General features: G+C 42.8%; 1 protein-coding gene across 3 annotated transcripts in view; it reads left to right on the top strand.

Moving 5' to 3' along the window:
- The first annotated feature begins 294 nt into the window (after positions 1–294).
- Positions 295–16032, top strand: part of SEMA5B (semaphorin 5B) — a 376386-nt gene continuing 360648 nt past the window's right edge. For 2 of the 3 annotated variants that reach the window (XM_038422653.2, XM_043504941.1), the window contains exon 1: positions 295–948. The gene's annotated coding sequence lies outside the window, so the exon portion shown is untranslated. Of the gene's footprint in view, positions 949–1191; positions 1300–16032 lie in introns of those variants that run through there. The other variant, XM_043504940.1, reaches the window with a different exon arrangement.

The following is a 16032-nucleotide window of genomic DNA, read 5'->3' as shown; positions in this document are numbered from 1 at the left end:
GTGGCACCTTAGAGACTAACAAATTTATTTGAGCATAAGCTTTCGTGAGCTACAGCTCACTTCATGCATGTCTGCGTGCATTTCCTTTGCCTCTTAACGGGCTTTGCTCTGAAGATTTCCCAGGGCCGAAGTTTAAACTTCTCACTGTCCCTTGCTCCCAGAAAACCTCTGCAACCAAACAGCAGCCCCCCCCCCTCCCCAGGCAGCAAACGATGCTGCGCGCCTAAAGGGGTAAATGCAAACATTCCCTAGCCGGGGGCTTGTATTATGCCCTCGGCTGTTCACTCCTGCGCCGAACAGGCTTGCAAACTGCTTGCACGCGAAAACACCCAGCTATGCAGTTGGTAAGCCCGTGAGAAACAGTTCCTCGGCAAACGCACACAAGGCAGGCATTGTGCCTGCCAGACAAGGCGAGGACAAATATTGCAACGGCTTTATTAAAGAGGCCAGCGAGCCCCAGTGTAAACGGCTACCGTGGGTCTCGCTTGCAAGGGGTTTTCAAAGGCACGGGAGCCCGGCTTCCTGGAGGGCGGATACGGAGGAAGGCGCTGGCTGCACCGCGAGCTGCTAACCAGAAGTGGGAGCGGATCATCTAGCCAGGCTCTGTGCGTGCTGGAAGGGAGGGAGCGGCGAGTAAATAAATGCCCCGCTGAACTTTGAATATATTAGTTGACATCAGTGTGAGTGGGGCTGCCAGCCCCTGGCTCCCCCCCCTTCTCCTCTCTGATGGGAAGAGTGGGAGCGCTCCTGATAGGAGCTGCCGGGCTGCTCCGGGGTGGAAGGCAGCGAGAGGAGGGACGGAGGCGACTTGGGTCCCGAGAACCCGCTGCCGGCCACCGGGATCTTGCTGGGAGCCTCTCGCATGGGAGACCAGGGTGGCTGAGAAGCGGTGGACTTGTCTGAGCTGCCCCCCCCCCGCACCCAGCAGATCCAGAGCAAGATGTGCAAGTGAGTGACTGCGCCCCCCTCAATCGTACGTACGAGCCACCCAAGGGAGGGTGCGTGGGATTATCCCCCTTTCCCTGCCCCGGCGCTATTTTAGGTGGGAAGGGAGGTGGGGGGGGGCATAGTTGCAAACTTTAGCAACTTCAGGGCGTGCGGGGGTGGAGGTGGGGTGAATGGGAGAAGGGGGGGGCTTTGCCTAGCAGAAAGGATGGCGAAGCCGGCGCAAACCCGGACGGGGGGGGGTGTCTTTGGAGAACAGCTATTGTGTAGCTTCACCTCCTTCTCGATCCGGCTGCCGCAGCAACAGGGGTCGGTGCGAGGCGGTTCGCGGCGCCGCGGGGAAGGGGAGGCGAGGTGATGGGGAGATGCATTGCACGGAGTGGGGGGGGGTCTCAGGGCTCTGCGGTCCCTCTTCACCTCTCCTTCTCCACCGGCGGCTGAAGAGCTGGGGAGGGGGGGGGGTTGCAGTTGGGGATCCGGAGCGCTGGAGAGGAAATTAACTAGGAGAGGCGGCGGTGGAAGGGATTTCTTTTTTCTCCCCACTCTCCCCCTAAATCCACTCACCAGGGCTGCATAGAGCGGGAGGGGGGGTGTTGGGGGGAGGGAGGGGGTGCGGTACCTTGGAGGAAAAGGGGATGAATGATTTCTCCCCCCCCCTCCCCAAGATGGTAATTTGTCTTTGTGGTAGGGGTGGCCCATTAACGTTCAGCTCACGTCCTGATGAAGATCAAAAGCGGAGGGGGCGAGGGAACCAGAGAGCCTTGTACGGCTCCTTGGATTCATGTATTGTTGGAAATTTAGGTGGTGGGGGCAGAGGGGGGAACCTAAAACAAATCTTTGCCGAGCCAGCGCACACCCATCCACCCACCAAAAGTTGCCGATCTGTATTTTCCGGCAGTTCCCACCTGCCACAGGGTGCTGACGGGGAGCATGAGCGCCCAGACAATGTTAGTTTCCTTAAAGAAAACAAACAAAGGGGGAGGGAGGTCTGAGGATATTTTAAAGGGGTTGTCAAGTCCACATTAGTCTGTTATTAAATCTGTCCCTTTATTTATGGGCTTAGATCGCTGCTGGGAAGTAACTGGGGAGAAGTACACTTGTATGGTTCCTTGTACACTGTTCGCTCTGTTTGGGGTTTTAAATTATTTCCTGCATTTAAAAAAACAAAAACAAAAAACCCTGCAAGCATGTGAGATTCCCTTTGATTGTTTTGTCGGGGTGGGGGGCTTCTGGTGAAGTTTAAGCTTGTACTAAAGCAATTATGCTCACGCCCTTGTTTCTTTGTTTGCCCAAACTCTTGTTTAGGCTGCAGTAGATTTGATCTCAGCGCCTTTGAGTGGGTTCAGATACAAGCTGATACCCTGGGCCGATTGCTCTGCAAACAGGAGAGAAACCAACTAAAGCAAAAAGTTATAACTGGGCTGTGATTCTTCCACCCACCCCCTTCTCCGTATTTGTTTACTGAACGGAGGGCAAATGTTGTTGTTGCTGTTTTCATTCGAAAAGATGGGCGAAGGCAAGAAGGAGGCAGACAGCATAGATGGAACAAACTACTGTTCCTCCATGAGAAGCGCTAACTTGGCTATATGCCTGATTTATAAGGTACCCAAGGGAGAAAACCCTAGTCTAAAACTGCAGAGAGAAAGGCGGGTGGCAAGAAGGAAAATCCTGCTGATATTTAACCAGATTACTCAGGGTTTTAAAATAGCTGTTTTTTTTTTCTTTAACAGCTGCTTGAATCATGCATGTTTTCCTTCTTCTTAACTCTCCGACTAAAACTTATCCTTCCAGAACTGGATTGAGTGATGAATAAAGCAGGATACAGTAGGGAACCTTTGCGGTGCGTGTTATGCCTTATGCTGTTTTAGAGGGGGGGGCGATTTCCCCCTTTTCTATCCTTAAAGAGATTAAGTTTTTTGTCCTCAGCCTGTCAGGGACGTGTTAATCCTGAAGTAGTCCAGGGGCTCCTGCCATACAGAATGTGAGTCTTGGCTTTGTTTGTTGTCCCATCCTCCTGTTGTTAGGTTAGGGCAATTGACAACGTTTGCCCTCGTGTGACCCCCAGAAAGCGCTCGGGCGACCAGAGGGGACAAAAGGGGCAAGCTAGAGAGAGTTCAGATCGGAAGACAAAAGCTTGAGGCGGGGGGCCCTGGGCAAAGGGGAATCAGCAGGGGGAATGACTTGTAGCGAGGTGGCCCCACCAGTTTATATATACAGCCTCAAAAAGATAGCCCGGGGATGGATGAATTGGAAGTGCCCACAGATTGATGGACACTGCGGGGGTCTTGGGAGGTAGCTGCTTCGTAATAAAATAAAACCTGCGCTTCATTGCAAAAGCTGGTCTTGCCTGACCTCCTTTTCGCTCCACGTGGTGAGCTGGGGCTCAGTTTCCCTTGTCTTTACTCGGGTATTACTCCCATCTAAGTCGCTTTAAATTGAAGCAGTATAGGACCCCAGGCCCTTAGTCCAAGGGAGGAAATTTTCTTGAAGAATATCGCTGAAGGGTTTTCTATTTTAAAAGGATCTTGCCTGGCAAATTACAGCCTGGTATTAAATGAGGTTTGAACAGCCGTGCTGTATATATATATTAATAATCTCTCTTTAGAGCGCCGAGCTGCAGCAATGTCAGGGTTAAATGAGATCATTTGCATGATCATGTTTTACTGAAAACAATTGCATGTCATGTAAAGTTTTGTCTGGAGTCTAGGCTGTTGATTTGTTGTTGGGCAAAAGGGGGCAGTATCAAACAATACTACAAAGAAATCCGCTCGTTGGATCTGTGCGTTTGAGTTTCTGCCTTGGGCATTAACATTTGCCGTTCCTACCAGCACCTGGTAATTTAGGGTTTGATCCTGCAGCCCCTACTTAGGTGAGTAGTTCCACTGACGGTCATTAGGACTACTTACCTGAGTAAAAATTGCATGATCAAAGCCCTCACTGTTAGATGTCCCCAAAGCAAAAGTATTTGAAGTAGCAAGCTTATGACTAGGTTGGTTTGTAACTTGCCTAAATTTCTCCAGTGAAATGTTTTGGGTTAAAAATAATATTATATGGTTGCAAAGCCACTTTTCTTCCTATTAAGAAGGCTGATAACTATGAAAACACCAGCTACAGGGGCCCTTTCCTGCTCCTATTGAAGTCCATGGCAAGGCAAAACTCCCATTGATCTCCATGAGCAGGATCAAGCCCTAGGTTTGGACTACAGTTAATTAAAATTACTCGGAGGGCATTTATATCACTGCTTTTCATACTAGAAAGAGAAATGGATGTTTTGTTCTGTCCTTCGCTTCCTAGAATAACTCATTTATTTTCAGCCTAGGGAAATATATTGATCGGGCATACAGAATATTTTTAAAAAGTGCATTAAATACTTTTTACCTTTTCTTTACTTACATAGTTGGAATCTTTATATATGATTTTACATACCTTTTTGCTCTAAAACTGAATGTGACATATTTCAGTGTTAAAGGAACACTACCAGTATAAAAACATCAGTCGGCAAATACACATTTATCTGTTACTAGGACTTTTAGATAATTAAAAGTGACAAACAAATCCAAATGTATGTCACTGTTTTTCTTTTTGTTTAATTTTTGCATTTCCCTCAATTTGGACAAAGAAAAAAATCAATCAAGCTAGTTTTTACGTATGTTTTATAGCTGGTTCCAAGGTTCATAAGGCTGTACTGTTTGGGTTTCCAATAATGAAGAGGAATGTTTGTTTATTAAAAAACATCTTAGAAATGATTCCACGATTTATATCAATCCTGGGTTTGAGAAAGAATTGTTTTGCCCCCCAAAAATGGGGCCAAGTTTAAGTCGACAATCTGCCTTTAATATTTCTCTTATATTTCTTAAGACTTGCTTTACAAATGAAGCACAAAATGCAGCAGTTTGATACATTTTAATAAAAAGTGGAGGTTGTTATTTAAAATCAAGCACAGATAAGGTTGGAGATAATTGGAAAGCTTCTCTCAGGGTAAAGTTTGCCCCTGTGCCCCATTCAGCACTTAAGTTCCATGAAGATCTCAAAATATGGCTTAAGAGATACATAGACCTTTTGCTGACCCTCTGTGCAGTGGTGAATTTGCAGTTTTCCAACTCGCATTATTCTGATTTACTGCAAGAGACTATCTCAAAGTGTTACAGCACTGTTCAGCTGGCCCCACTGTAACATTTAACATAACTGTGAAGATTGCATTCTAGAATATCTAGCCAGTAGTGGGAACAGAATACCATTTTTTTTTTAATAATCTGTTTCCCTTCTAAGAAAAAACAAACACGCTTATACAGCAAGGTATGATAACATAATGGTATACGGATATATTGTAGTTCCGTGCTCCCCTCTCTTTCTTTCTTTCTGGGCAGCTACATATTGTGTGTGATAGATGCATTCAATCTCTCTGTCTTTAGTCAAAACTCTCATTAGCCTTCATGGGAGTATTACCTGATTAAGGAAAGATTTCCGCAACCTTCTGGGGCTGGGACAATGTCTTCCTATTTCTGTGGACAGCGCCTTGCACATTATGGATACTGATGGAAGAGTGGGGGGTTTACCTTGGTTATAATTTCACTGTCATGTAGAGTAGTCTATCCTTGTTGTTTCCCTCTATCCCAGGTTCAAGTCCTATAACCAAGTCCAGCAAAGTTCTTACGCACCCATGTAACTTTAAGCATGTAAGAAATCCCATTGACTTCAGAGGGATTGCCCACAGGCTCAGAGAGCTACCTATGTGCTTCAGTGCTTTGCTGGACTGGGTCTATGTCCGACACTGGGAGAAAGAAATTTGTAAATTTCAATGACCATATAAATTATTCTGTGTTTACAAACTTCAAAACAAACTTCACTTGACCAGTGTATAAACATTGATGGGTTGGAGCTGTTGTATTGTTCTGGAATGTGTGTCTATTATCTAAATTATTTTTTTCATAGTTGTATAAATCTGTTGGGTAATTATGCATGAAATATGTTACCAAGTTATAGAATATGGAACCGATCCAGCAATGGGACTGCTCACTTGCTTAAAATTAAGCAGGTGTGTAAGTATTTTGTTGGATAAGGGCCTATGTATTTTTCATTATTTATTTTAGCGAACTTTAAATGAGATCTCAAACAATCATGCCGATTGCTAGGCTTAATTCCCAAATCAACTGTGACCGCACTGAGCATTTATAAGATGACTGTGTAATTTCTGACTGGTTTTTCATTAAGTAGTGGTTTGCAGAATGAGCAGGGTTCCCCCCTCCCCTGTGTCATACAGCTGACTAAATGCCTATATACTTGCTAGTTTCAAAATATAATGTACTTTTGACTAAGGTTATTTGAAGGAGGCAGAAAAAATTGATTCCCAATGCAATGCGCCAGTTACAAAGGTTCAAGTTTATCCATTGTGCAGCAATATTCCCGTTCATGCGACTAGCTGGAATGCAACAGCTTACAAGTCAGATTCATTGTAATTAATGTATTTGGTCTCTGCCAGATATTTTGTTGAGTTTCAAGGGCTTGATTTTACTTTTAGATCCCTGAGAGAGTTTCCAAAATTTGGAATAGTGTGTTATGATTGGATCTTTCAAGGTGCTGATAGGCTCTCCTTTACTGGTGGTCTAGGTGTCTCTGCATTTTGTAGGAGGTGCTTAGCATCTAATATGATTGGGCTCTTGGCACAGATGCTGCTTACAGGTCTTGCTCATTGGAGTAGTTCCACTGAAGCTTATAGCTCATATGAGTAAAAACTCCAGGACTGGGCCCTAAGTGGGTGATCCACAAGTAGTTTGCTATTCTCAAAAATTACAAACCTTTAAACTCTCATATTTTCCAGATTCCTGATGCCACAATTCTCAAAAAAACCTCAGTTAGAACAAAAGCGTACGGCTTTAGCAAAATGCATTTGCTACGTGCTGAAACAGGTGGATCTGAAATCAGTTTATTCAGCGTAATTTATTCCAGACCACTTTCTGTAATACTTTATGCTTCCGAAGATGCATATTGGGTAGCCAAGAGGGAACTGTGTCTGGCTACATGAGATTTTACACATTTTATATCTAACACAGATTCAGATGCAAAATCCGGCTCTGTGACAGATCATGTGAATTTGTGAAACTCCCTGGAGGAATTGTGGTGCATGTATCAATGAATGAATTACATCCATTCATAGACTTAAGGTTATTTTTTTAGCTGTGATAGATGAAATATGTTCCATGTGCTTCATTTTAATAGTAATATTTTCATTTAATAATTAATCCAAATATAATTCAAGGTACTAAAAAATTTAAAAATAGCTTTAATTTTACTTAACGTTTTCAAAACATAACAGAGTGGAAGTTGCTTATATGGTACCAAAAGTGTTCTAACATATTGGTCAAATAGTGGATTCTATGAAATTACCATAATAGTTATTAATGGCACAGGGGCAGATACCTGTCTTAGAGAACCACTTGGAGGACAGAAAACAAACTGGTTGAATAACAGGTTTTCTACTAAAGGAGGATCAGAACTTTACAAAGTCCTCATTTCTACAGCTGGATTTGTACAATCACAGAATCATAGAATATCAGGGTTGGAAGGGACCTGAGGAGGTCATCTAGTCCAATCCCCTGCTCAAAGCAGGACCAATCCCCAATTAAACCATCCCAGCCAGGGCTTTGTCAAACCTGACCTTAAAAACCTGTAAGGAAGGAGATTCCACCATCTCTCTAGGTAACCCATTCCAGTGCTTCACTGCCCTCCTAGTGGAAAAGTTTTTCCTGATATCCAACCTAAACCTCCCCCACTGCAACTTGAGACCATTACTCCTTGTTTTGTCATCTGCTACCACTGAGAACAGCCTAGATTCATCCTCTTTGGACCCCCCTTTCAGGTAGTTGAAAATAGCTACAAAATCCCCCCTCATTCTTCTCTTTTGCAGACTAAATAATCCCAGTTCCCTCAGCCTCTCCTTATAAATCATGTGCTCTAGCACCTGAATCATTTTTGTTGCCCTTTGCTGGACTCTTTCCAATTTTTTCACATCCTTCTTGTAGTGTGGGGCCCAAAACTGGACACAGTACTCCAGATGAGGCCTCACCAATGTCGAATAGAGGGGAACAATCACGTCCCTCAATCTGCTGGCAATGCTCCTACTTATACAGCCCCAAATGCTTTTAGCCTTCTTGGCAACAAGAGCACACGGTTGACTCATATCCAGCTTCTCGTCCACTGTAACCCCAGGTCCTTTTCTGCAGAACTGCTGCCTAGCCAATCTATCCCTAGTCTGTAGCAGTGCATGGGATTCTTCCGTCCTAAGTGCAGGACTCTGCACTTGTCCTTGTTGAACCTCATCAGATTTCTTTTAGCCCAATCCTCTAATTTGTCTATGTCCCTCTGTATCCTACCCTACCCTCCAGCGTATCTACCACTCCTCCCAGTTTAGTGTCATCTGCAAACTTGCTGAGGGTGCAATCCATGCCACAATGGATCTCTGTGCTTGTATAGAGTAACTTCAAGGGGTTCTGAGTGAGCACAGGGGGCTGCCCATACTGGGATCAGTGCACAGGATTGGGATTTAAATCTGGGACTACTTTGGGATGCTTGAAGACTGAGAGGGGCAGAGACAATATGAACTTGAAACCAAAACTGTGTGCCAGAAGCACCCTGATTTGGTAGGTGGGAATGGAACCTGATTAGATGGTCTCTCAGATACCATATATACTAAAAAAGAAAAGGAGTACTTGTGGCACCTTAGAGACTAACAAATTTAAAACTCCATATGGCTAAATTCAGTGCCTTGCATAATGACAGATTTCAGAGTAGCAACCGTGTTAGTCTGTATTCACAGAAAGAAAAGGAGTACTTTCTTTTTGTGAATTCAGACTAACACGGCAGCTACTCTGAAACCTGTCATATATACTAAAGTGGACAGAGTGAATAACTTGATTCTTCAGTTTGGGGACTGACCCCCCCAGAATTTCCCCTCCATCCTCAAATTCTTTTCTGGTCAACCTGAAACTGAATTTTTGTTTTGTTTTGTTTTGTTGCCTATATGAAAGACAGGAGGTTGCTGAATAAGGATGGCCTCTTGTCCAGGTTTAATTGCTGTGCGGTTTCCAGGCGAGGCATAAATTGTTTAGATTGCAGTTTCAGCTAAAGATTGCCTATTTGCCTCATAAAATGAAACATTGGTCTACGATAGATCAGGACATGGCTAGATGCTCATACTGGACTGATCAGCTAGAAGGAACGATGCAATAGACACAGACGCATGCAGAGACCCTAATTGATCCTGTATGTATGAGGGGAGAAGAGAATTGGCCAGGTCTCAAAAGTCTGTTAACATGATCGCAGGTTCTCCCTCCTACCTCACCTCCTTTCTACCCTTATTGTAAATGATAATGAGAGACAGTTTTTTAATCAGATGGATTATACTGGACAATCAATGTCCTGTCAGTCCATATAATGTTCCACAATGTGACCTTTTCAGGGTCCACTGTATATCTCAAGGGCACATGTTGTTGTTTTTTTGTTTTTTTTTTAAAGTATGATACTTGGCATTTGTCTTGAGTCTGATATGCTTATCCATAGTAAGACATCTCAACTATTCTATAATTCCTTAGTAACGAAATATCTAAAATAAAAAATAATGAATTTAGTATTCTACATGTAGCCAGGAAATACCAGTGATGGTGAATGGGGAAGACATACATTGGTAGCATGAAGTGGTCAAGGGGTATATATGTGTACAGTACCTAGACAGTTGCGTCCTGACTCATGGCAGGGGCTCCTAGATGTTATCACAATACCAATAATTAATAATGGTGTCTGACCTCCCATTGATGGTTCAAAAATATAAGTGGCTTGCCAAAGGACACAGTGAGTGACTGGCAGAGATGAGTTTAGACTCCAGAACGCATGATTCCTAGGCACCAGTTCAGGAAAGTACTTAAACACGTACATATGTGAGCATATACTTGAGTTCCATTGAGTCAGTGCTTCAGTTCAGTGCTTTCTCGAATCGGAGTCCTAGTCCTGTGCCTTTAAACAATGAACATGATCCTGCAAATACTTACTCACCCACATAATTCAATTGAAATCAATAGGATTTCTACTTGAGAGAGAGAGCTGCTCACTTAGGTAAAGGTGTGCAGAATTGGGCCTAGTATTTTGAAGCGGGATTGGATCATTCTTGATATATAAAGATTTAATTAAAATAAAATCAAGTAAATAACATCTTATTAAACTTAACATGTCCTCTCTTAACCAACAGAAACTGTTTCCAGGAGAGCAATTTACCAGCTATCTGCTATATTTGTCTAGGACCGTACATCATGGTATTGCTAATGTGATGTGTTCCCTCTAATATGTCTTTGAAATATTAAAACAACTTAGATTTGGAATGAACTCTGTACACGTACTTGTCTTTGGTTGCTTCATGCAGCCGGGTTTCACTGTGTTGCCTTTGAGAATTATGAGCTCATTATACTCTTGCAATATTAATGGCACTTTGTGTTCCCTAAATTTATTCTTCTTGTTTATTTGTTGATTCTTCATTTGAACAGTTTCACAGATGATGATGGTGCTTCAGAGAATAGCTGGTGTGAGTTAATTTTAAGAAGGCCAAAGCTACAATGCCTTCCTTCCCCACTAAGTATCACTGTGTAAAGTTCAAAAAAAGAAAAGGAGGACTTGTGGCACCTTAGACTAACAAATTTATTTGAGCATAAGCTTTCGTGAGCTACAGCTCACTTCATTGGAGGCTGCTACTCTGAAACCTGTGTAAAGTTCAAATGCTAAGGCATCCAAAATGCCATATCACTTAAAAAGACAACTGGACAAAGGGATTGTTCTGTTCTAGTTCTATGAGTACAGTGTGCATAGGGGTGACAAATCTAAAATTGTTCATTGCAAACCCAGTGCCTGAACCTGTGAATGGCACACATAACTAATACCGGTGAGCAATCGTGTTGACTTTATTGGGGCTACTTCTTTGAGCAAGGAATCCACATGTGAATTGGGATTTGCAAGCTTTTACCATTAATAATAAACCTAGATAGCTGTTTTCATCAGTAGATCTTGCTGGGTACAGCTATACTGCAAATATACCCCCTGTGGCAGTGAGTCTCAGCACCCCAAGCCCACGGACTTTTGCTTGTGCTATGGGCTAATAATAGTAGTGTAGACATTCCCGCTTGGGCTCTGAAACCCAGAAAGGGGGGTGGGTCTCTGAGACCGAGCTCCAACCCAAGTGGCAACGTCTGCACTGCTATTTTTAGTTCTGTAGTGCGAACCTGAGTCAGTTGGCCTGGGCTCTGAGAGTTGCTGCTGTGTCTTTTTGTTGTTGCAGTGGAGATGGACCCACTGTTACACCACACATGTGATTCCTGAAATAATATGCTTTTTCTCCCCACTCTGATAAGTAACCTACAGTAGTGGTTCTCAAACTGTGGGTTGGGACCCCAAAGTGGCTCATGAACCCCCTTTTTAATGGGGTCACCGGGCTGGTGTTAGATTTGCTCTGGGCCAGGGCTGAAGCAGATGCCTGAGCCCTACTGCCTCAGGGCTTGGGCTGGTTCAGGCTTCGGTCCCCCCTCCTGGGGATGTGTAATAACTTTTTTTCTTTTGTCAGCAGGGGGTCACAGTGCAATGAAGTTTGAAAACTGCTGGCTTACAGTAAATCGCAGTGAGGCTGCTGGAAAGTCAGGACTGGGGTGTAGTGGCAGATCTGTAGGAGGAGGGGAGGACTGAAATACCAAAGAGCTGCAGGTCAAGACTGAGGTGCTTTAGCAGAGATGGGAGGCAAGGTAAGGACTAGTACAACGATGAAGTTGTAAGTCAAGATTGGGGCTTATTGGCATTGGAGGTTTAAGAATGGAACAGCAGGTCTGGACTAAGATGCAGAGGTATTTGCCTGGGGAAGAGCTGGAGTATCTCTGGGAAACCACCTTCTATTGTTATAGGAGGGGATGGACTGAGCTAGTGGCAAGTGTTGTAAATCAGGACTGGGTTGTATCAGCAGAGCTTGACGTGGGGAAGTTTGAGAGCATCTGTTCCCAGCCGTGGAACACACCCTCTTACTGAAGAGTACTCAAATGCACACTCAGGAGAAGACATTTTAAACAAAAGTGTAAAATGAGGATTGAGTCTCAATGTCTAGCTAGCATGAGTCATGCTGCCATTGGAAATAAGGCATGTTTGTGCAAAAACTGACTCCTGTGAGCGGTCTGTCCTTATGCATGAAGTCTTATTCGTTTCAATGAGACTACCAGTGAAGGAGATTTTACAGGATCAAGCAAAGTTATGAATCTAATTCCAGGTTAGGTTGGTTGGGTTGGCATAAACTGTGATAACTCTATGCTTAAGGACTAGGAGCTTCCTTTAAATAACACAGTCTCTGTGTTAAGTTCAGGAAGATGCTATCACTTAATGAAAACTTCTTGTTTTCTGGCAGCATGGTACTCTGACCTTTTACAGAGCTCTCAAAGGACTTGGAGATCCATGAACGCTTTAGAGACCAAATTCTTTTCTCATTTACTCTGGCATGACCCCCCTGGTGTCTTGAGGTTGGACCAGAGTAACAGAGAACAGTTTGGCCTATAGTGTCACACAAATGTGTCCTTAAAAAGTATTTGGCTTATCTGTTACAGGGTTATATAGAGATGTTGTCAGGTCAAAATTGCCCTCCAAAATTAGGTTGTGTAAGAACAAGCCAATGGAAACAGGCTTTTTAAAAAGAGAGGTACAAGCACCACAAACATTTAAGCTTGAGACCCAGTTATTAAATGGACTAGAAGCAGAAGTGAAATGGATGAGTCTTGTTTGTTTCACTGGCCAGACTGATGGAACTGAAAGGGGGCTGGGGGGGGGGGAGGATCAAGATCCACATTCTGTCATTCTTCCTTGCATTGAGTTGTACTTTCATACGCAGAGTAGACCAAATTAACTGTTAAATTACCTTAATAGAGCTACCCCAACTTATGTCCTCTGAGGATCTGGCCCATTGATTCCAATGGGACTACTAGAGTAGTAAAGCTCTTTTCAACCTGAGTTAGGATAGCAGAAACCAAACCTATATGAGCAGTGCAAAGAGTTGAAAATAAGGTTTGTCTTAAATTATTACAGATATAATTTTTATTTGTAACATAAGTGAGGGACCTGATCCTGCATCTGTGGAAATCCATAGTAAAGTGTCCATTGACTTAAATGAGAACAGGATTGAGCTCTTTTAAATGTGTGCAGATCTTGCAGTTCTTACTTAGGCATTCCTTCCTTTTGAAATCGCAGTATTGTCTGAGTCAGGATGGCAGCATTTGATCCTGAATTTTTAACCTGACGGGGTCTCTTTTAAAATGCTGTGGCATAATTTAGGTATCTCCAATTAGTTTTAAATGGCAAAGCTAACATGTTTCTCAGTTACAATTGAGTTGATAGATATTATTAAAAGGCAATAGATCGGGGGGGAATGCATGCTTATCACAGCCAGCTTTCCCAGATGAAAAAGTAAGCACATTTGCTATTGAGGGGTAACTGAAAGCATTTTTGGAAATGTATTTCATGTGCTGCTTTAAAATGGTGCTTTCTGTTCTGACCAGTTTCTGGAACAGATTATCACGATTGTAGGAAGCACTTCAAAGCAGATTGGTGTAGCGAGATCTTTTCTGAAAACCTTGGCTTCTTTTATAAGACCAAAAGTTGCAAACCTGTCCACAATCTGTGTTGGCTCAACTACAACAGCATGTATTTGATAAAAAAGAGCTGCTATTAATTTTCAATATGCAACAAAGCATTTATATTGGCTAGCCTCTATATTTTTTTCTTTCATGGATGGTTCCAGTAAACTGGGGTCTTCCTCCTTTTTTTTTTTTTTTTCTTTTCAGGATGGGATTTCAATGTAGCAACGTAATGATGGACTACATGGTGTAAAAAGTCAGGCAACAATCTAAAGTGGTGGTGGCCAAATCTTGACCAACTGAATGTTGCTTTAGCAACTTGCTAAAAGAGAGGACTGCACCAAATGGACCTAAAAGGGAGCAGCTGTAGCCATCCCTAGATCTGCATTGTTTTTTTGCCTACAGATTTAGCTGCATTTTACCCCTTACCAAGGCTTTTTAAAATGTTTTTCTAGAATCTGTTACTTCCAGGCTAAATCCTGGCCATCACTCGAAAAATGTAATCTTCTACATTCCCCGCAAACATCGCAGCTAGCTGGAAAGCAAACTGCGACACTAGATGGGGAGGGCTCTGGGTTACTACAGAGAATTCTTGTCCAAGTGTGTGGCTGGTGGGTCTTGACTACATGCTCAGGGTCTAACTGATCACCATATTTGAGGCCAGGAAGAACTTTTCCAAACTCCTTGACTGGTATGAAACCAAGCAGTACCATGATATTGAAATGTGCTAGAATTCCAGTTAATAGTTTATGTGCATAAAGGACATTAGAATCAGATACAACTTCTGTGGGGTGGAGAGGGGAAAGGGAGTGCAGACACGAGAGATGGCAACTTCAGGGAAAAAACCCTCACCCTGCTATGTTTAGCAATAGATTTAAAAGAGCAAGAAGAAGATACAGAAAGAATTGGTCAATACCTGCAATATGATTTCAGCCTAGTGCCCTTACCACACTAAAACATCATAGCCGTTATGTAGCACTTTACAAACTGCAGCAAAGAAAACCTCCATTTTACAGATGGGGAAATTGAGGCACAGATAAATTAAGTGACTTGCCCAGGGTTAGAGAAGGAGGCAGTGTCAAGGTCAGGATTAGACCACAAATGTTTCTGATTCTGATCCAGTAATCATCTTTAGAGAGAGTTTCTGACATGCACCTCAGAAATCTGGCTAATTCTGCTTATTGGTGTGCTGAGGCCTTCAGATATTTGCTCCTGATAATAGGGAAATATTTTTTGCTCTGTAAAGTGAGCTCAAATATTATGCTGATGGGTGCCTTAGGGATGCTTACGATAACCAAATAAATTTCAAACGTGTTCTTTAGGTTTTGTCCCACTATTCACAGTGCCATCAAGTTGCTATCTCTAAAAAATTACCTTCCAAATAGCTGCTCTTCCCACCCCTCTCCTATTGGAGAAGTTTGGAAGCCATGGCTGGTGATGCCCCACAAGTCTGAAAACTGAGGTGTAAACTGCCCTGAGTTAAGTGCTGTTAGGATGTGTTTTAGAATAACTGTACTTGAGTGCCACCCTCCAAGGATCCAATTCAAAATTGCCCTTGGTTTTTGTTTGTCTTCTCTACTTTCCTACTCATTTTAACACTTGTCGTGTTCTATGGAAACATACAGTCTGTCTCAGATAGGAGAATTTTATTACGGAAAACAGATACAACTACTGACCCAATGAAACAGGCTTCCACAAAGCTTGAGTTTCAGCTTTGTCTCCTTGTTCACCAATAATCCCACCCTGTCTGGAACTCTCTACACAGCTCACAGTCATGTAGTGACTGAATAATATGCTACAAGTAAACATATAATCAGAGCACTTGTCTAGGAATGGCCAGTTCTCTATGCCTTCCTCTCTTGGTGCAAGAGCCTTTTCTGGATTGTGCTATATTGAAATGTTCTCTACCTCCTCACTTCATCTGCTCTCTGTCACATGTCAAATCTGTGATTAAAAACAGACCTTGTCGTTACTTAAAACTCTTGATTTCTCTCTTGTTTAATTCTGTAACTTTATTCTTTAACTCTGTAAAGCCTCTTGGGGTACAGTTTATATGAAAGATGCTGTAAAAATAAAATTTAAGTATTTAAAAAAAGAATTGCAAATCACCTTTAAATAAATTTTCTATGAACAGATCTAGCTACTCTAAGCTTTTCCTTGCCTTCTCTTTCCCTCACAGAAAATTATTAGCCAAGTACCAATCTTGTGCAGTAAATTTGCCTGTTTTCAGTGAACATAAATTAATCTACTTAATGTGTAGAATGTTCCTTGCATCTGTCCATAATTAAATCACATTTGTTCTTAGGCACTCTTCATCTTCTGTAAACCTGCTTCCTGAGCAAATATTCCTTTCATTTGTAAAACAAATAGATCGGAGAGGCTGGAGTTGATTATTGCAGCATCCCTTTCCCCCTGTGTCTGCTTCAGGCTGCAAAACGGAGAAGTGTAC

The sequence above is a fragment of the Dermochelys coriacea genome, chromosome 11, assembly GCF_009764565.3.
Source record: "Dermochelys coriacea isolate rDerCor1 chromosome 11, rDerCor1.pri.v4, whole genome shotgun sequence".
Classification (NCBI taxonomy): domain Eukaryota; kingdom Metazoa; phylum Chordata; order Testudines; family Dermochelyidae; genus Dermochelys; species Dermochelys coriacea.
This window is presented reverse-complemented; position numbering and strand designations above follow the sequence as displayed.